We start from the raw sequence: 22884 nt of genomic DNA, 5'->3' as shown, positions 1-22884 counted from the left end.
AAGGGGCATTGATATTGTCATTTTATTCCACTGTGACCTCCACGTCTCTTCCAAGGGGCATTAAGACCATCTTGTTAAACCACTCTGACCTCCACGTCTCTTCCAAGGGGCATTAAAACCGACTTGTTAAGCTACTGCGACCTCCATGTCCCTTCCAAGGGGCATTGAAACCGTCTTGTTAAACCTCTGTGAACTCCACGTCTCTTCCAAGGGGCATTAAAAGCGTCTTGTTAAGCTACTCTGACCTCCACGTCTCTTCCAAGGGGCATTAAAACCGTCTTGTTAAGCTACTGTGACCTCCACGTCTCTTCCAAGGGGCATTGATATTGTCTTTTTATTCCACTGCGACCTCCAACACTCATCCAAGGGCCATTGATATTGACTTTTTATTCCACCGTAACCTCCACCAGTCTTCCAATGGGCATTGATATTGTCTTTTTATTCCACTGTGACCTCCACATCTCTTCCAAGGGGCATTAAAACCGTCTTGTTAAGCTACTGTGACCTCCACGTCTCTTCCAAGGGGCATTAAAACCGTCTTGTTAAGCTACTGTGACCTCCACGTCTCTTCAAAGGAGCATTAAAACCATCTTGTTAAACCACTCTGACCTCCACGTCTCTTCCAAGGGGCATTAAAACCATCTTGTTAAGCTACTGTGACCTCCACGTCTCTTCCAAGGGGCATTGATATTGTCTTTTTATTCCACTGCGACTTCCAGCACTCTTCCAAGGGCCATTGATATTGTCTTTTTATTCCACTGCGACCTCCACCACTCTTCCAAGGGGCATTGATATTGTCTTTTTATTCCACTGTGACCTCCACGTCTCATCCAAGGGGTATTAAAAACATCTTGTTAAGCTACTGTGACCTCCACGTCTCTTCCAAGGGGCATTAAAACTATCTTGTTAATTCACTCTGACCTCCATGTCTCTTACAAGGGGCAATAAAACCGTCTTGTTAAGCAACTGTGACCTCCACGTCTCTTCCAAGGGGCATTGATATTGTCTTTTTATTCCACTGTAACCTCCACCTCTCTTCCAAGGGGCATTGATATTGTCTTTTTATTCCACTGTGACCTCCACGTCTCTTCCAATGGGCATTAAAACCGTCTTGTTAAGCTACTGTGACCTCCACGTCTCTTCCAAGGGGCATTAAAACCATCTTGTTAAACCACTCTGACCTCCACATCTCTTCCAAGGGGCATTAAAACCGTCTTGTTAAACCAGTCTGAACTCCACGTCTCTTCCAACGGGCATTAAAACCGTCTTGTGAAGCTACTGTGACCTCCACATCTCTTCCAATGGGCTTTAAAACAGTCTTGTTAAGCTACTGTGACCTCCACGTCTCTTCCAAGGGGCATTAAAACCATCTTGTTAAACCACTCTGACCTCCACATCTCTTCCAAGGGGCTTAAAACCATCTTGTGAAGCTACTGTGACCTCCAAGTCTCTTCCAAGGAGAATTGATATTGTCTTTTTATTCCACTGCGACCTCCACCACTCTTCCAAGGGCCATTGATATTGTCTTTTTATTCCACTGTAACCTCCACCACTCTCCCAAGGGGAATTGATATTGTCTTTTTATTCCACTGTGACCTCCACGTCTCGTCCAAGGGGCATTAAAACCATCTTGTTAAGCTACTGTGACCTCCACGTCTCTTCCAAGGGGCATTAAAACTGTCTTGTTAAACCACTCTAACCTCCACGTCTCTTCCAAGGGGCAATAAAACCGTCTTGTTAAGCTACTGTGACCTCCACGTCTCTTCCAAGGGGCATTGATATTGTCTTTTTATTCCACTGTAACCTCCACCTTTCTTCCAAGGGGCATTGATATTGTCTTTTTATTCCACTGTGACCTCCGCGTCTCTTCCAATAGGCATTAAAACCGTCTTGTTAAGCTACTGTAACCTCCACGTCTCTTCCAAGGGGCATTAAAACCATCTTGTTAAACCACTCTGACCTCCACATCTCTTCCAAGGGGCATTAAAACCGTCTTCTTAAACCACTCTGAACTCCACGTCTCTTCCAACGGGCATTAAAACCGTCTCGTTAAGCTACCGTGACCTCCACATCTCTTCCAAGGGGCATTAAAACAGTCTTGTTAAGCTACTGTGACCTCCACGACTCTTCTGAGGGGCATTAAAACAGTCTTGATAAGCTACTGTGACCTCCACGTCTCTTCCAAGGGGCATTAAAACCATCTTGTTAAACCACTCTGACCTCCACGTCTCATCCAAAGGGCTTAAAACCGTCTTGAGAAGCTACTGTGACCTCCACGTCTCTTCCAAGGGGCATTAAAACCATCTTGTTAAGCTACTGTGACCTCCACGTCTCTTCCAAGGAGCATTGATATTGTCTTTTTATTCCACTGCGACCTCCACCACTCTTCCAAGGGCCATTGATATTGTCTTTTTATTCCACTGTAACCTACACCACTCTTCCAAGGGGAATTGATATTGTCTTTTTATTCCACTGTGACCTCCACATCTCTTCCAAGTGGCATTAAAACCATCTTGTTAAGCTACTGTGACCTCCACATTTCTTCCAAGGGGCATTAAAACCGTCTAGTTAAACCACTCTGACCTCCACGTCTCTTCCAAGGGGCATTAAAACCATCTAGTTAAACCACTCTGACCTCCACATCTCTTCCAAAGGACATTAAAACCGTCTTCTTAAGCTACTGAGACCTCCACGTCTCTTCCAATGGGCATAAAGAGCGTCTTGTTAAGCTACTGTGACCTCCACATCTCTTCCAAGGGGCATTAAAACTGTTTTGTTAAGCTACTGTGACCTCCACGTTTCTTCCAAGGGGCATTGATATTGTCTTTTTATTCCACTGTGACCTCCACGTCTCTTCCAAGTGGCATTGATATTGTCTTTTTATTCCATTGTAACCTCCACGTCTCTTCCAAGGGGCATTAAAACCATCTTGTTAAGCTACTGTGACCTCGACGTCTCTTCGAAGGGGCATTAAAACCATCTTGTTAAACCACTCTGACCTCCACATCTCTTCCAAGGGGCATTAAAACCATCTTGTTAAGCTACTGTAACCTCCACGTCTCTTCCAAGGGGCATTAAAACTATCTTGTTAAACCACTCTGACCTCCACCTCTCTTACAAGGGGCATTAAAACCATCTTGTTAAACCACTCTGAACTCCACGTCTCTTCCAAGGGGCTAAAAACCATCTTGTGAAGCTACTGTGACCTCCACGTCTCTTCCAAGGAGCATTGATATTGTCTTTTTATTCCACTGCGACCTCCACCACTCTTCCAAGGGCCATTGATATTGTCTTTTTATTCCACTGTAACCTCCACCACTCTTCCAAGGGGAATTGATAATGGCTTTTTATTCCACTGTGACCTCCACATTTCTTCCAAGGGGCATTAAAACCATCTTGTTAAGCTACTGTGACCTCCACGTCTCTTCCAAGGGGCATTAAAACCGTCTTGTTATACCACTCTGACCTCCACGTCTCTTCCAAGGGGCAGTAAAACCGTCTTGTTAAACCACTCTGACCTCCACGTCTCTTCCAAGGGGTATTAAAACCGTCTTGTTAAACCACACTGACCTCCACGTCTCTTCCAAAGGGCATTAAAACCGTCTTGTTAAGCTACTGAGACCTCCACGTCTCTTCCAATGGGCATAAAGACCGTCTAGTTAAGCTACTGTGACCTCCACATCTCTTCCAAGGGGCATTAAAACTGTCTTGTTAAGCTACTGTGACCTCCACGTTTCTTCCAAGGGGCATTGATATTGTCTTTTTATTCCACTGTGACCTCCACTCCTCATTCAAGGGGCATTAAAACCATCTTGTTAAGCTACTGTGACCTCCACGTCTCTTCCAAGGGTCATTAAAACTGTCTTGTTAAACCACTCTGACCTCCACGTCTCTTCCAAGGGGCAATAAAACCATCTTGTTAAGCTACTGTGACCTCCACGTCTCTTCCAAGGGGCATTGATATTGTCTTTTTATTCCACTGTAACCTCCACCTCTCTTCCAAGGGGCATTTATATTGTCTTTTTATTCCACTGTGACCTCCACGTCTCTTCCAAGGGGCATTAAAACCGTCTTGTTAAGCTACTGTGACCTCCACGTCTCTTCCAAGGGGCATTAAAACCATCTTGTTAAACCACTCTGACGTCCACATCTCTTCCAAGGGGCATTAAAACCATCTTGTTAAACCACTCTGAACTCCACGTCTCTTCCAACGGGCATTAAAACCGTTTTGTGAAGCTACTGTGACCTCCACATCTCTTCCAAGGGGCATTAAAACAGTCTTGTTAAGCTACTGTGACCTCCACGTCTCTTCCAAGGGGCATTAAAACCATCTTGTTAAACCACTCTGACCTCCACGTCTCTTCCAAGGGGCTTGAAACCGTCTTGTGAAGCTACTGTGACCTCCACGTCTCTTCCAAGGGGCATTAAAACCATCTTGTTAAGCTACTGTGACCTCCACGTCTCTTCCAAGGAGCATTGATACTGTCTTTTTATTCCACTGCGACCTCCACCACTCTTCCAAGGGCCATTGATATTGTCTTTTTATTCCACTGTAACCTCCACCACTCTTCCAAGGGGAATTGATATTGTCTTTTTATTCCACTGTGACCTCCACATCTCTTCCAAGGGGCATTAAAACCATCTTGTTAAGCTACTGTGACCTCCACGTCTCTTCCAAGGGGTATTAAAACTGTCTTGTTAAACCACTCTGACCTACACGTCTCTTCCAAGGAGCATTAAGACCGTCTTGTTAAACCACTCTGACCTCCACGTCTCTTCCAAGGGGTATTAAAACCGTCTTGTTAAACCACGCTGACCTCCACGTCTCTTCCAAAGGGCATTAAAACCGTCTTGTTAAGCTACTGAGACCTCCACGTCTCTTCCAATGGGCATAAATACCGTCTTGTTAAGCTACTGTGACCTCCACGTCTCTTCCAGGGGGCATTAAAACTGTCTTGTTAAGCTACTGTGACCTCCACGTTTCTTCCAAGGGGCATTGATATTATCTTTTTATTCCACTGTGACCTCCGCATCTCGTCCAAGGGGCATTAGAACCATCTTGTTAAGCTACTGTGACCTCCACGTCTCTTCCAAGGGGCATTAAAACTGTCTTGTTAAACCACTCTAACCTCCACGTCTCTTCCAAGGGGCAATAAAACCGTCTTGTTAAGCTACTGTGACCTCCACGTCTCTTCCAAGGGGCATTGATATTGTCTTTTTATTCCACTGTAACCTCCACCTCTCTTCCAAGGGGCATTGATATTGTCTTTTTATTCCACTGTGACCTCCGCGTCTCTTCCAAGGGGCATTAAAACCGTCTTGTTAAGCTACTGTGACCTCCACGTCTCTTCCAAGGGGCATTAAAACCATCTTGTTAAACCACTCTGACCTCCACATCTCTTCCAAGGGGCATTAAAACCGTCTTTTTAAGCCACTCTGAACTCCACGTCTCTTCCAACGGGCATTAAAACCGTCTCGTTAAGCTACCGTGACCTCCACATCTCTTCCAAGGGGCATTAAAACAGTCTTGTTAAGCTACTGTGACCTCCACGTCTCTTCTGAGGGGCATTTAAACAGTCTTATTAAGCTACTGTGACCTCCACGTCTCTTCCAAGGGGCATTAAAACCATCTTGTTAAACCACTCTGACCTCCACGTCTCATCCAAGGGGCTTAAAACCGTCTTGAGAAGCTACTGTGACCTCCACGTCTCTTCCAAGGGGCATGAAAACCATCTTGTTAAGCTACTGTGACCTCCACGTCTCTTCCAAGGATCATTGATATTGTCTTTTTATTCCACTGCGACCTCCACCACTCTTCCAAGGGCCATTGATATTGTGTTTTTATTCATCTGTAACCTCCACCACTCTTCCAAGGGGAATTGATATTGTCTTTTTATTCCACTGTGACCTCCACATCTCTTCCAAGGGGCATTAAAACCATCTTGTTAAGCTACTGTGACCTCCACGTTTCTTCCAAGGGGCATTAAAACCGTCCTGTTAAACCACTCTGACCTTCACGTCTCTTCCAAGGGGCATTAAAACCGTCTTGTTAAACCACTCTGACCTCCACGTCTCTTCCAAAGGGCATTAAAACCGTCTTCTTAAGCTACTGAGACCTCCACGTCTCTTCCAATGGGCTGAAAGAGCGTCTTGTTAAGCTACTGTGACCTCCACGTTTCTTCCAAGGGGCATTGATATTGTCTTTTTATTCCACTGTGACCTCCACGTCTCTTCCAAGTGGCATTGATATTGTCTTTTTATTCCATTGTAACCTCCACGTCTCTTCCAAGGGGCATTAAAACCATCTTTTTAAGCTACTGTGACCTCCACGTCTCTTCCAAGGGGCATTAAAACCATCTTGTTAAACCACTCTGAACTCCATGTCTCTTCCAACAGGCATTAAAACTGTCTTGTTAAGCTACTGTGACCTCCACATCTCTTCCAAGGGACATTAAAACAGTCTTGTTAAGCTACTGTGACCTCCACCTCTCTTCCAAGGGGCATTGATATTGTCTTTTTATTCCACTGTGACCTCCGCGTCTCTTCCAAGGGGCATTAAAACCGTCTTGTTAAGCTACTGTGACCTCCACGTCTTTTCCAAGGGGCATTAAAACCGTCTTGTTAAACCACTCTGACCTCCACGTCTCTTCCAAGGGGCAGTAAAACCGTCTTGTTAAACCACTCTGACCTCCACGTCTCTTCCAAGGGGTATTAAAACCGTCTTGTTAAACCACACTGACCTCCACGTCTCTTCCAAAGGGCATTAAAACCGTCTCGTTAAGCTACCGTGACCTCCACATCTCTTCCAAGGGGCATTAAAACAGTCTTGTTAAGCTACTGTGACCTCCACGTCTCTTCTGAGAGGCATTAAAACAGTCTTGTTAAGCTACTGTGACCTCCACGTTTCTTCCAAGGGGCATTGATATTGTCTTTTTATTCCACTGTGACCTCCACGTCTCGTCCAAGGGGCATTAAAACCATCTTGTTAAGCTACTGTGACCTCCACGTCTCTTCCAAGGGGCATTAAAACTGTCTTGTTAAACCACTCTAACCTCCACGTCTCTTCCAAGGGGCAATAAAACCGTCTTGTTAAGCTACTGTGACCTCCATGTCTCTTCCAAGGGGCATTGATATTGTCTTTTTATTCCACTGTAACCTCCACCTCTCTTCCAAGGGGCATTGATATTGTCTTTTTATTCCACTGTGACCTCCGCGTCTCTTCCAAGGGGCATTAAAACCGTCTTGTTAAGCTACTGTGACCTCCACGTCTCTTCCAAGGGGCATTAAAACCATCTTGTTAAACCACTCTGACCTCCACATCTCTTCCAAGGGGCATTAAAACCGTCTTTTTAAACCATTCTGAACTCCACGTCTCTTCCAACGGGCATTAAAACCATCTCGTTAAGCTACCGTGACCTCCACATCTCTTCCAAGGGGCATTAAAACAGTCTTGTTAAGCTACTGTGAACTCCACGTCTCTTTTGAGGGGCATTAAAACAGTCTTGTTAATCTACTGTGACCTCCACGTCTCTTCCAAGGGGCATTAAAACCATCTTGTTAAACCACTCTGACCTCCACGTCTCATCCAAGGGGCTTAAAACCGTCTTGAGAAGCTACTGTGACCTACACGTCTCTTCCAAGGGGCATTAAAACCATCTTGTTAAGCTACTGTGACCTCCACGTCTCTTCCAAGGAGCATTGATATTGTCTTTTTATTCCACTGCGACCTCCACCACTGTTCCAAGGGCCATTGATATTGTCTTTTTATTCCACTGTATCCTCCACCACTCTTCCAAGGGGAATTGATATTGTCTTTTTATTCCACTGTGACCTCCACATCTCTTCCAAGGGGCATTAAAACCATCTTGTTAAGCTACTGTGACCTCCACGTTTCTTCCAAGGGGCATTAAAACCGTCCTGTTAAACCACTCTGACCTCCACGTCTCTTCCAAGGGGCATTAAAACAGTCTTGTTAAACCACTCTGACCTCCACGTCTCTTCCAAAGGGCATTAAAACCGTCTTCTTAAGCTACTGAGACCTCCACGTCTCTTCCAATGAGCATAAAGAGCGTCTTGTTAAGCTACTGTGACCTCCACGTTTCTTCCAAGGGGCATTGATATTGTCTTTTTATTCCACTGTGACCTCCACGTCTCTTCCAAGTGGCATTGATATTGTCTTTTTATTCCATTGTAACCTCCACGTCTCTTCCAAGGGGCATTAAAACCATCTTGTTAAGCTACTGTGACCTCCACGTCTCTTCCAAGGGGCATTAAAACCATCTTGTTAAACCACTCTGACCTCCACATCTCTTCCAAGGGGCATTAAAACCATCTTGTTAAGCAACTGTAACCTCCACGTCTCTTCCAAGGGGCATTAAAACTATCTTGTTAAACCACTCTGACCTCCACCTCTCTTCCAAGGGGCATTAAAACCATCTTGTTAAACCACTCTGAACTCCACGTCTCTTCCAACAGGCATTAAAACTGTCTTGTTAAGCTACTGTGACCTCCACATCTCTTCCAAGTGGCATTAAAACAGTCTTGTTAAGCTACTGTGACCTCCACGTCTCTTCCAAGGGGCATTGATATTGTCTTTTTATTCCACTGCAACCTCCACCACTCTTCCAAGGGGCATTGATATTGTCTTTTAATTCCACTGTGACCTCCACGTCTCTTCCAAGGGGCATTAAAACCATCTTGTTAAACCACTCTGACCTCCTCCTCTCTTCCAAGGGGCATTAAAACCGACTTGTTAAGCTACTGTGACCTCCACGCTCTTCCAATTGGCATTAAAACCGTCTTGTTAAACCTCTCTGAACTCCACGTCTCTTCCAAGGAGCATTAAAACCGTCTTGTGAAGCTACTGTGACCTCCACGTCTCTTCCAAGGGGCATTAAAACCATCTTCTTAAGCTACTGTGACCTCCACGTCTCTTCCAAGGAGCATTGATATTGTCTTTTTATTCCACTGCGACCTCCACCACTCTTCCAAGGGCCATTGATATTGTCTTTTGATTCCACTGTAACCTCCACCACTCTTCCAATAGGCATTGATATTGTCTTTTTATTCCACTCTGACCTCCACGTCTCTTCCAAGGGGCATTAAAACCGTCTTGTTAAGCTACTGTGACCTCCACGTCTCTTCCAAGGGGCATTGATATTGTCTTTTTATTCCTTTGTGACCTCCACGTCTCTTCCAAGGGGCATTAAAACCATCTTGTTAAGCTACTGTGACCTCCACGTCTCTTCCAAGGGGCATTAAAACCATCTTGTTAAACCACTCTGACCTTCACATCTCTTCCAAGGGGCATTAAAACCATCTTGTTAAGCTACTGTAACCTCCACGTCTCTTCCAAGGGGCATTAAAACTATCTTGTTAAACCACTCTGACCTCCACGTCTCTTCCAAGGGGCATTAAAACCATCTTGTTAAACCACTCTGAACTCCACATCTCTTCCAACAGGCATTAAAACCGTCTTTTTAAGCTACTGTGACCTCCACATCTCTTCCAAGGGGCATTAAAACAGTGTGGCTAAGCTACTGTGACCTCCACGTCTCTTCCAAGGGGAATTGATATTGTCTTTTTATTCCACTGCGACCTCCACCACTCTTCCAAGGGCCATTGATATTGTCTTTTTATTCCACTGTAACCTCCACCACTCTTCCAAGGGGCATTGATATTGTTTTTTTATTCCACTGTGACCACCACATCTCTTCCAAGGGGCATTAAAACCATCTTGTTAAACCACTCTGACCTCCACGTCTCTTCCAAGGGGCATTTAAACCGTCTTGTTAAACCTCTCTGAACTCCACGTCTCTTCCAAGGAGCATTAAAACCGTCTTGTGAAGCTACTGTGACCTCCACGTCTCTTCCAAGGGGCATTAAAACCATCTTGTTAAGCTACTGTGACCTCCACGTCTCTTCCAAGGAGCATTGATATTGTCTTTTTATTCCACTGCGACCTCCACCACTCTTCCAAGGGCCATTGATATTGTCTTTTTATTCCACTGTAACCTCCACCACTCTTCCAATAGGCATTGATATTGTCTTTTTATTCCACTCTGACCTCCACGTCTCTTCCAAGGGGCATTAAAACCGTCTTGTTAAGCTACTGTGACCTCCACGTCTCTTCCAAGGGGCATTGATATTGTCTTTTTATTCCATTGTGACCTCCATGTCTCTTCCAAGGGGCATTAAAACCATCTTGTTAAGCTACTGTGACCTCCACGTCTCTTCCAAGGGGCATTAAACCATCTTGTTAAACCACTCTGACCTCCACGTCTCTTCCAAGGGGCATTAAAACTATTATACCACTCTGACCTCCACGTCTCTTCCAAGGGGCATTAAAACCATCATGTTAAACCACTCTGAACTCCACGTGTCTTCCAACAGGCATTAAAACCGTCTTGTTAAGCTACTGTGACCTCCACATTTCTTCCAAGGGGCATTAAAACAGTCTTGCTAAGCTACTGTGACCTCCACGTCTCTTCCAAGGAGCATTGATATTGTCTTTTTATTCCACTGCGACCTCCACCACTCTTCCAAGGGCCATTGATATTGTCTTTTTTTTCCACTGTAACCTCCACCACTCTTCCAAGGGGCTTTGATATTGTCTTTTTATTCCACTGTGACTTCCACGTCTCTTCCAAGGGGCATTAAAACCATCTTGTTAAACCACTCTGACCTCCACGTCTCTTCCAAGGGGCATTAAAACCGACTTGTTAAGCTACCTTGACCTCCACGTCTCTTCCAAGGGGCATTTAAATCGTCTTGTTAAACCTCTCTGAACTCCACGTCTCTTCCAAGGGGCATTAAAACCATCTTGTGAAGCTACTGTGACCTCCACGTCTCTTCCAAGGGGCATTAAAACCATTTTGTTAAGCTACTGTGACCTCCACGTCTCTTCCAAGGAGCATTGATATTGTCTTTTTATTCCACTGCGACCTCCACCACTTTTCCAAGGGCCATTGATATTGTCTTTTTAATCCACTGTAACCTCCACCACTCTTCCAATAGGCATAGATATTGTCTTTTTATTCCACTGTGACCTCCACGTCTCTTCCAAGGGGCATTAAAACCGTCTTGTTAAGCTACTGTGACCTCCACGTCTCTTCCAAGGTGCATTAAAACCATCTTGTTAAGCTACTGTGACCTCCACGTCTCTTCCTAGGAGCATTGATATTGTCTTTTTATTCCACTGCGACCTCCACCACTCTTCCAAGGGCCTTTGATATTGTCTTTTTATTCCACTGTAACCTCCACCACTCTTCCAAGGGGAATTGATATTGTCTTTTTATTCCACTGTGACCTCCACGTCTCTTCCAAGGGGCATTAAAACCATCTTGTTAAGCTACTGTGACCTCCACGTCTCTTCCAAGGGGCATTAAAACCATCTTGTTAAACCACTCTGACCTCCACGTGTCTTCCAAGGGGCATTAAAACCGTCTTTTTAAAGCACTCTGACCTCCACGTCTCTTCCAAGGGGTATTAAAACCGTCTTGTTAAACCACTCTGACCCCCACGTCTCTTCCAAAGGGCATTAAAACCGTCTTGTTAAGCTACTGAGACCTCCACGTCTCTTCCAATGGGCATTAAGACCGTCTTGTTAAGCTACTGTGACCTCCACGTCTCTTCCAAGGGGCATTAAAACTGTCTTGTTAAGCTACTGGGACCTCCACGTCTCTTCCAAGGGGCATTAAAACCGTCTTGTTAAACCACTCTGAACTCCACAGCTTTTCCAAGGGGCATTAAAATGTTGTTTTTAATTACCTCTAACCTCCACGACTGTTCCAATGAGCATTGCATTTCCTCCTAATTTTAGTCAGTTTTTGCTTTTCAATGCATAGACGAACAGTAAGGGAGACCCACTCCCCAATAATGGGTAGAAGGTTTTTAGTACGCTGTAATCCACGTCTGTTTCAAGGAGCATTGCAGTTCCTCATAATTTTTGGAAAGCCTTCCATTCACTGCTTAGGCCAACAGTGTACAGGAGAGCCAGTTGCTATAAATGGAAAAAACGGTTTAGTTAAGGCCCTCTGACCTTCATGTCACTTCCAAGGGGCATTGGAGTGCCTCGAAATTTTTGGTAGGCATTGCACTCACTGTATGCCCAATAACTGTGTAGCCGAACCGCTCCTTTTGTTACAGAAACATATCCTACAAGACGTGTGGTTGACTGGCCTGATATTGATATAAATGGTCCCTGTTCCTCCTGATCTTTCTCCTTTGCCACCACCTCATCCATCATTCATCACCTGAAGCTTTGTTTTAACGGGAGTCATAGAACTGGGATAGTAGCAGGAAAACATCCAGTAATCCTTGGAGGAGGTAGGATATGCGCCAAAACGCTGACCACCTCAGGCCTAGCCGCTACTACATACATGCGCTTGCATTCCAAGGAACAGAAAGCTAAGTAAGATGGATGGCCTCATGATCATGAATAATTTACTCATTGTGTAGGAGGCCGACCACAGCTGCTGTCTACTTTCTGAACTTTGTGTTGAATCCTGATTGACCCAGGAACCGCAATCCTCTATGTCTGGAGGACATGTTGCATCCCGGTGTCCAAGCTTCCACAATATTAACCCAGTGTGAAGGCGTCAGTGAGATGGACCATCCCTGGCCACATTCACTTGTCCACGTGTTTGTGGTTAGGCTGTCCTTCCCACTAAATGCACTGGGGAGGGCACAGGTAATGTTTTGGTATGCGCGCTTGTGTATAAGGTGCACCGGGACAAATAGGGGCGGCTGGGGACCGTTTATGGACACCCGGCCGGGGACCGTGTGTGGGCACCCGGCCGCGGGGCGGCTGGGGACCGAGTATGGACTCCCGGCTGCCCCTTGGCAGCTGGGGACCAAGCGTGGACACCTGGCCGCCGGGCGGCTGGGGACTGAGTATGGATACCAGGCCGCCGACGCAGCCATGAAGTGGTGGCCAGATTCATCCTCCACATGCCTGAAAGGCCCAATTTCAAATGCAAGCAAGCAAGCAGTATGGTATTGCAGCCTGGGGGTGGGTGGGTGGCAGGCTGCATACTTGCACTTGCATTACAAGGAATGGGGGAGGTACAATTGAACACTGCCCTAGGACAAGGACTTGCACGGGGATAGTTGCAAGTCTGCATCTTCTGATGTGGCAAGAATCACTTCTGATGGGCACACTTTTAGGCAGTGACCTGGGTGTCAGAGATGCTTCCAGGGGTCTTCCCCATGCTGTTCCCATGTCTTTTCAGCATTGTATGCATGTGTCACACAACACATGGCCAGATAAGGTTGTAAAATGTTAAAATGACATTTCCCGGTGAATGCATTTGTCACGGTTGAAAGCAATACAAAAGTGCAAAAATGCATAAAAAAAGCTTCTTGTGAACATAGCCCAAGGTGTGGAGGAGTATTTTTGTTTTTGGTTATTTATTTTACCTTATACACAAGTCTTTACCCTGGAAAGGATGTTCCTTAACATATTTCACAGGAAAGCAGTTTCAGTTTAGTTTTTGAACGTTTTATTGTGAGCCCGTAAAAGTGGCTTAATACTTCTGACCATGTTGTTGACATCAGTGACCTGGGGGTCAGAAATGCTTCCTGGGGCAATCCCCATGCTGTCCACATGTCATTTGAGCACTGTCACTATCGTTTTGGGCACTTTTTAGGCTTTCTACAGACTGCCGGGGGTGCCGCCGCAAAAATGCTCGGGTCTCCCATAGACTAACATTGGGCTCGTTGGGCGGGTCGAGCACCCGAGTATCACGGTGAGCTCGGCCCAAGCTTCGAGCACCAGAACATTTTAGTGCTCGCTCAACACTAATGGCAGCCCATCCAACATCAACTCGCACTTGTAGGTGGTGCTTTGACACATAAACATCTTTCTTTGCGCATTTAATTCATGAATACAGAGTTGGACAATGGCCTGATCTGCAATGCGGTTTAAGAAATAACATGCATAAGCATGTCAGATCCACATTAAAAAAGCAGCCATAGAGTGTCCGGGAACCTTCCCCCACACTTTTCTTAGCCAGGGCTGCTTCTCGGCAGGGTTGGGCGGGCCCACCAGAGAACCAGAGACTCCTCCGTTGGGCCCTGGCTTCTTCTTCAGAAAAGTTCATAGTGCCAAGGTGAGGCCATGATGATGATAGAGGCCACCATCTGCTTAGTTTTCTTTTACTTGGATTGCAAGCGCAAGTATGCAGCCAGCCACCCACCCACAGGCTGCAACACTAAACTGCCAGATTTCTGGGCAGCTGCTTGCACTTGAAATATGGCCTTTTAGGCTCGTGGAGGTAGAAGCTTTTCACAACTTCATGCCGGCGGCGGCCGGGTGTCCATACTCGGTCCCCAGACGCCACTATTTCTCCTGGTGTTGTCTCCGTCTTCCACAAGCACTGGTGCCACAACATTACCCATGCCCTCCCCAGTGCACTTACAGGGAAGGACCGCCTAACCACCAACACGTGGACAGGTGAATGTGGCTAGGGACAGTACGAAGCCAGTCCACAGCTTTTTTTGCTGAGTTGTATTTCACCACAGCCATGTTCTTTAGCTTGGTGAAAGGACTTGGGAAACCTTATCTACCCAGCTGCCATTTCTCCCAGGAAGTCCTCTAAAGCTGCTTTCACTTGAAATGTAGCCTTTTAGGCTTGTGGAGGCGGAAGCTTTTCACAACCTCATGCCGGTGGCGGCCGGGTATCCATACTCGGTCCCCAGCCGCCATTATTTTTCCCGGTATCGTCTCCGCCTTCCTCAAGCATGGGTCCCACAACATTACCCATGCCCTCCCCAGTGCACTTATTGGGAAGGACCACCTACCCACAAACACGTGGATAGGTGAATGTGGCCAGGGACGGTACGGAGCCAGTCCACAGCTTTTTTTGATGAGAGTTGTATTTAGCTCGGTGAAAGGACTGGCATAGAAGGAAACCGTATATACTCTGGGTGTCATTTTTCAGTCACCAGGTTCCACCTATTGTCACACACGACCATGCCTGGCTGTATGTTCAGTGGTGAGAGGCACAGATCAGGCTGCTGTGTTACAGTTTTCAACAACTCTGCAGCGCTGGGCGGTTTGTCAATTAGGCATTAAGCATGTTATCTTCAGCACAGCCTGTTGCCGCTTGGCCAAAGCAGTGCTGCAGTGCTGTCAGCTTGTGACTGATGTGGTAATTTTGGAGATGGAGGAGGTGCAGGAGCTGAATGTGATTACATTGAGGTTAAATTGGTGATGCTGTTTTTTATACTAAAGAAAGATCCTATTGTTTTATTTTTTTAAGACAAATGCATTCACCGGGAAATGTCATTTTAACATTTTACAACCTTATTTGGCAATGTAGTGTGTGACACATCATCAGACACATCCTGTTTTATTTATGATGGAGGTACTCTGAAAGTCATAAAGCCTAATTTTCTAGGGCCATCAGACGGCTCTTACTATTCTTAAAAGGCCAGCAGTCGGCCCTCGCTATTGTTAGAAAGCCATCAGCCGGCTATGCTTTGTTGTTCCCATTATTAACAAGTGGGTCTCCTATACTGTTATTGCGTATCCAGTGACTGCAAGGGCTGCCAAAAATTTGGATGCAACCCAATACCCCTTTGAAGAGACATAGAGTAGGGTCTCAGTAAAAAAAAATGTTCCCATTATAAAGGAGCGGGTCTCCTATAGTGGTAATGCCCATGCTGTGACTGCAAGGGTTTCCAAAATTTGGGAAAAACCCCACTAAGAATTTAAAGACACACAGAGCAGGGCCACAGTAACGACAAATTCCCATAAGAAAGGAGAGAGTCTGCTATACAGTTATAGGGTATGCAGTGAGACCAAAGGCTGACCAATTTTAGGAAAAACCCCACTAAGAATTTAAAGACACATAGAGCAGGGCCACAGTAACGACAAATTCCCATTAGAAAGGAGAGAGCCTGCTATACAGTTATAGGGTATGCAGTGAGTCTAAAGGCTGACCAATTTTAGGAAAAATCCCACTAAGAATTTAAAGACACACAGAGCAGGGCCACAGTAACAAGTACGACATGTTCCCATTAGAAAGGAGAGGGTCTGCTATACAGTTATAGGGTATGCAGTGAGTCCAAAGGCTGACTAATTTTAGGAAAAACCCCACTAAGAATTTAAAGACACATAGAGCAGGGCCACAGTAACGACAAATTCCCATTAGAAAGGAGAGAGCCTGCTATACAGTTATAGGGTATGCAGTGAGTCTAAAGGCTGACCAATTTTAGGAAAAATCCCACTAAGAATTTAAAGACACACAGAGCAGGGCCACAGTAACAAGTATGACATGTTCCCATTAGAAAGGAGAGGGTCTGCTATACAGTTATAGGGTATGCAGTGAGTGCAACGGCTGACCAATTTGAGGAAAAACCCCACTAAGAATTGAAAGACACACAGAGCAGGGCCACAGTAACGACAAAGTCCCATTAGAAAGGAGAGAGTCTGCTATACAGTTATAGGGAATGCAGTGAGTCCAAAGGCTGACCAATTTTAGGAAAAACCCCACTAAGAATTTAAAGACACATAGAGCAGGGCCACAGTAACGACAAATTCCCATTAGAAAGGAAACAGTCTGCTATACAGTTATAGGGTATGCATTGAGTCCAACGGCTGACCAATTTTAGGAAAACCCCACTAAGAATTTAAAGACACATAGAGCAGGGCCACAGTAACGACAAATTCCCATTAGAAAGGAGAGAGTCTGCTATACAGTTATAGGGTATGCAGTAAGTCCAAAGGCTGACCAATTTGAGGAAAAATCCCACTAAGAATTTAAAGACACACAGAGCAGGGCCACAGTAACAAGTACGACATGTTCCCATTAGACAGGAGAGGGTCTGCTATACAGTTATAGGGTATGCAGTTAGTGCAACGGCTGACCAATTTTAGGAAAAACCACACTAAGATTTTAAAGACACATAGAGCAGGGCCACAGTAACGACAAATTCCTATTAGAAAGGAGAGAGTCTCCCATAGTGTTGGCCTATGCAGTGAATGCAAGGGCTGCCAAAAATTTGGAGGTACTTCAATGCCCCTTGGAAGAGACGTGGAGGAGGGCCTCATAAAAAAATGTTCCCATTAGAAAGGAGTGGGCCTCCTTTACTTGTATTGCCCATGCAAGTGTATGGGCTGACAAACATTTACCCCTGGGGGGTATATATGAACATACTGTATACATTTTTTTTTACGGGCATCATAAACACCCTTTAAAAAAATTATGTGGGTGTTGCATCACGGACCACGGTAACCCTGGTGATATGGTGGTGGAGGATGAGGAGATGGAGGAGGACAAGAGCAAATAGCCAAAATCAGGAAGCGTGTACCCATGTCTGGGTGTGAAAAGGTGCATGGGAATACACCTCCCAAGAAAAGACACTGGATTTGAGTTTGTTACGCTGCTATCATTCGGTGGTGTTGAGAAGTCTGGCCCAATCCAGCCCTTGTTCATTTTTATAAGAGTCAGCCTGTCAGCATTTTCAGTTGACAGGCGAATGCGCTTATCAGTTATAATTCCACCAGCGGCACTAAAAACCCGCTCTGATAAAACGCTAGTGGAAGGGCAGGCCATGACCCCCAAGGCATAGAGAGTCAGATCATTCCACGTATCCAGCTTGGATACCCAATAATTATAAGGCACAGAGGAATCACGGAGGACGTTGGTACGGTTGGCAAGGCACTCCCTCAGCATCTTCCAAAACTTTGCACTCCTTGTGAGAGTACCCCGCGCCTCAGGGCCTGTGCGATGGGAGGGTCTGAGAAAGCTCTCCCAGAACTTTGACAGTGTTCCCCTGCCTCTGCTGGATTGGAGTTGTGTCTCTCTCGCCTGTACTCCTTGGTTGTCCAGCGAAGTGTGACCTCTGCCGCCAGCGTTTTCAGATGGGATTTTTTTTAATAGTTCCGCAACAAGGACCTTCTGGTACAGCCCCTTTTTTGTAGACCTGTCCGCCTCAGGAATAAGAGATACAAAGTTCTCCTTGTAGCATGGGTCTAGAAGTGTCACCAACCAGTAATGACTGTTACCCAAAATTTTGAGAACGCGAGGGTCATGGGAAAGGCAGCGCAACATAAACTCAGCCATGCGTGCCAGACAACTAACAGGCAAGACTTCCGTGTCCTCACCAAGGGGATGACTGACCATGCTCTCCTCCTCCTCCTCCTCGTCCTCCTCTCTGTCCTCTGGCCATCCACGCTGAACAGACGGTATGACAGCTGTGCAGATAATATCGTCTATAGTGCATGAAACTAGCTCCTGTCCTTCCTCCTCCTCCTCTTCCTCATTGTCACCCAATCCACGTTGGGATGAGATGAGGCTTGGCTGTGTGTAATCACCCTTTATGGTTCCTTGCTCCATTTCATCGTGCTCCGCCTGCAATGCATCCACTTTGAATGTGAGCAGAGAGCGTTTCAGAAGACAGAGAAGTGGGATGGTGATGCTAATTATGGAGTCATCTCCGCTCGCCATCTTGGTGGAGTCCTCAAAGTTTTGGAGGATGGTACATATGTCTGACATCCATGTCCACTCCTGAGGTCTTATGTGTGAAGTCTGAACTGAATACCGACGGCCTTGTTGATTCTGGTACTCAACAACTGCCCTCTTCTGCTCACAAATCCTTCTCAACATCTGCAGTGTAGAGTTCCAACGCATGGGGACATCAGACACCAGTCTGTGAACCGGAAGCTGCAAACGCTGCTGAAACACGGCAAGAGCGGCAGAAGCTGTAGCTGACATTCTAAAATGGGCACACAGGCGGTGTACTTTAACAAGCAGATCCGGCAGCTCCGGGTAGGATTTGAGAAACCACTGAATCACGAGGTTAAGCATATGGGTCAGGCATGGTACGTGTGTGAGCTCGCCTCGCCTCAGAGCCGCCACCAGGTTCTGGCCATTGTCACACACGACCATGCCTGGCTGTAGGTTCAGTGGTGTGAGCCACAGATCTGCCTGCTCTTTCAGAGCTGTCCAACACTCTTCAGCATTGAGCGGTTTGTCACCTAAGAATATTAGCTTCAGCACAGCCTGTTGCCGCTTGGCTGAGGCAGTGCTGCAGTGCTTCCAGCTTGTGACTGATGTGTTCATTTCAGAGATGGAGGCTGAAGAGAAGGAGGAGGCTGAGGTGCAGGAGCTGTAGACCATGGGGGCAACTCTGATTGACCTAGGGCCCGCAATCCTTGGCGTCAGGAGGACGTGTTCCATCCCAAGGTTCGACTGGGTCCCGGCTTCCACTATGTTAACCCAGTGTGCTGCCAGCGAGATGTACTGTCCCTGCCCACAAGCACTTGTCCACGTGTCCGTGGTTAGGTGGACTTTCCCGGTAACTGCGTTGTTGAGGGCACGGCTAATGTTTTGGGACACGTGCTTGTGTAATGCGGGGACGGCACATCGGGAGAAATAGTGGCGGCTGGAGACTGAGTACAGAGGGACGGCCGCCGCCATCAGGTTGCGGAATCCTTCCGTCTCCACGAGCCTAAAAGGCAACATTTCGAGTACAAGCAGTCGTGAAATGTGAGAATTTAGTAGTGTGGCCTGTGGGGCATTGGCTGCATATTTGCGCTTGCGTTCCAAGGATTGGGGTATGGACAAGTGAACGCTGCGCTGGGACAAGGACATGCTTCCTGATGCTGCTACTTAAGAGTGCGCAACGACAGATGCAGGTCAGGAGGCATCTTCGCATGCACCATGGACAGGGGATTGGCTTGCATGCACAACAGCGGAAGAAGCAATGGTGCCACCTGCAGACACTGTTTCTGGACCCTGGGGTTCGGCCCACAAAGTCTGGTGCATTGCTGCCATGTGCCTGATCATGCTGGTGGTGGTCAGACTGGTCGTTTTGCCACCCCTGCTGATGCTGGCCTGGCAGGTGGTGCAAATGGCCTTTTTGGGGTTATCGGCAGAGTCTTTAAAAAACAAGCAGACTCGGGATGACCTAACAGTTGTACTGGCAACTTCCTTCGTGTTGGTGTTACGGGGAACGGTTGCCTGCCTTCTGTCTGCGGCCACCACACTGCTTCTTCCTGCCTGTTGGGGTGCTCTGCCTCCCTTCCCCTGTGTGCTGCTGTCCTCGCTCTGCATGTCCTCCTCCCAGGTTGGGTCAGTTACTATATCATCCACCACCTCGTCTTCCACTTCCGCACCCTGGTCCTCCTCCTGACTTTCTGGCAATTGTGTCTCATCATTGTCCACCTCTTGTGACACTTTCCCACCTTCACCTTCGTGTGACTGTTGTTAGAACCTTGCTCTTAGGTTTTTTTTCCTTTGCTGGTCACATGACCTTGTTGGCCTATTTAATCCTGCTCTGCCCTTCTGGCTTTGCTGGACTTCATTGTATATCTACTTTCTAGCTAGCCTGTGCTCTGTGTCTTGCTCTGTTAGCTTGCTTGGTCTACTGACCTCTATGTTCTATATATTTTGTTTGTTCGTCTGTCTGCTACTATTTCTGTTAGGAGGTGTCCCATATTCCTCCCAGTCCTTAGTACTTGTAGGGATTCCTTCCCCACATCTATAGGTCTCCGTACAGACTAGCTTAGGACTTTAGCAGGTCTGATCGCAGGATCAGGTCCCCTGTTACATCGTAGGGATTAAGCTGAGTTCTATCGTAGGGACAGATCTCCTCTCTTTCCTTAGCTCTGGTAGCAGAACATAACAACTGTGGCTGCTCAAATATTTGGGCATCGCTACACGCGATCTCCTCTTGCCCTGCTTCAAGTGGACTGGGCGAGAGGCCCGAATCTATAAGTGGAAAAGTGAACAGCTCTTCAGAGTGTCCAAGTGTGGGATCAGTTGTCTCTGGGCATTCGGCATGGTGGGAGGAAGGAGGATCAGGGTGAAGAATATGCAGTCCAGACTCACGGCTACTGAGACTTGACCATGTGGAAGACAGGGTGGTGGTGGTGGTGGTGGCTAAGTGACTGGAAGCATTATCCACTATCCAACCAACAACCTTTTGACACTGCTCTGGGTTCAATAGTGGTGTGCTGCGGTCCCCTAGAAATTGGGACAGGAAGGTCAGACGAGAAGATGTGGGTGTTTGTTGTGGCACAAATTCAGCTTGCCCATGGTCTTGTCCTCGGCCTCTGCATGCACCATTACCATCTCGTCCAGTTCCTCGTCCCTTACCACGTGCCTTGCGCATTTTAAATGTAGACATTATCTTCCACGCTCACTACAAATGACTGAGTTTGGAGCGAACTTATATGTGTTCCGTGTGATGGAGAAAACAGAGTTTTAAATACCTGGCCTGTAGGTAAGTAGTTTGAACAGCAAACTGCTGTGAATTGCTTCACTGACACACTAAAGGAAATTTTTAATGGAGGCCAGAAATGGCAGTATTTTCTGACAACGTATATATGATCCGTTTGACGGAGAAAGCAGTTTTAAATAGCTGGATTTCTAGCGCTGTAATATGGAAAGGATCTGGCTGTACTCTGCAGTGCCAACAAGCAAATGGTGCAGAAAAATGGTGTTCTCTGGATTGCTTTTTAAGCAAATAATGAGGATTAAGATCCAAAGAAAAGTATTCCTGGCCCCTGAGACCTGGGCCTTTGTATAGAAATATCTAACAGCAGCAGAAGGCAGAATTGGAATGGACCCTCTTGTGCTATATGTACTGCAGTCTGCTATATACCCTGCCTGCCTATATACACTGCCTGCCTGATATCCTATATACACTGCCTGCCTCCCTGCCTATATACACTGCCTGCCTGATATCTCTGCAGATGGATTAGTTAGTCCTCAAAAGGACTGTTTGTTAAGATGGATATGTGTAATGTACGGTTTTTCTCCCTACACTACCTAATACACAAGCAAATCTCTCCCTGATGCAGCAGCACCTCTCCCTACACTGTCTGATTCCAGAGTGACTCTGACAAGCATGGCGGCGCCAGGTCTGATATAGACCCGATGACGCTGTGCGGCCAGCCAATCACTGTAATGCCCCAACCAACAAGGCTACGGCATTACAGTGAGTGGCAGGCAATCCCTGCATGTTGATTGGCGCTCTAAAGAGCACCAAACATGCAGGGAGGGGACCCGAGCTCCCACCGAGCAACCCCGGAATTACTCGGCGAGCGCCGAGCATTTCGAGTAGTGAGATGCTCGGGCGAGCAACGAGCAGTAGCGAGCATGCTAACTCATCACTAGTAATTATCAAAAATAACGTTTCCCAACAAGTGACAAGGAATAACATTATTCCTGCTGTACCCTAACACTAAGTAACGTAGACCTAGACCCTAAACACTAACTATCTGAAGTACTGCTGTACACTCTTTCTGCAAAACCTGAGAACAAATACGTACTGAAAGTCCCAAATCTGTGACACAAGAAATAAAAAGTACATAATGTTAAAGCAGTTGAGATTTGGCAAGATAAATCTGATCAGTACACCCACTGGAGGTCTTTATAAGGTCCCGATTCCACACTGCCATAGGTAAAGAAGTCGGAATATTGGGAACTTTTTCTCTTGGTCATTCTCGTGTTGAGTACGAAGGGCAGCTTCAACCCACACCAGCACATTGGCAGGAGATGGGTATTTATACCCCTTCTCTCGTAGCTTGGTGAAGACTTCAGCAAATTGAATATGTTGTTTACCTAACAGCAACTGAGAAATCCGGGTAAAAGGAGACCCAACTATTGTTGTACAGCACCTCACCCTTAAGGCAGATAGCCCTGAGTATGGCATTTCTGTCACAGTAATGCAATAATTGGGCCAATAATGGTCTAGAAGGGTTACCAGGAGGGCCTGGTCATGTGGGAACTCTATGTGCTCGCTCGATGGTAAAGAATGGTGAGAAGACTTCTGCAACCAACAGATCTTTCAACCATTTTTCAATGAAGGATATGGCATCAGCCCCTTTGGTTTTCTCCGGCAGGCCCACTATCTTGATATTATTTCTCC

This window comes from Phyllobates terribilis, unplaced genomic scaffold (genome assembly GCF_046119375.1).
Source record: "Phyllobates terribilis strain yellow unplaced genomic scaffold, ASM4611937v1 Scaffold_2__4_contigs__length_985480577, whole genome shotgun sequence".
In the NCBI taxonomy this organism is placed as follows: domain Eukaryota; kingdom Metazoa; phylum Chordata; class Amphibia; order Anura; family Dendrobatidae; genus Phyllobates; species Phyllobates terribilis.
The sequence above is the reverse complement of the archived record's forward strand: the minus strand, read 5'-3'. Positions refer to the sequence as shown.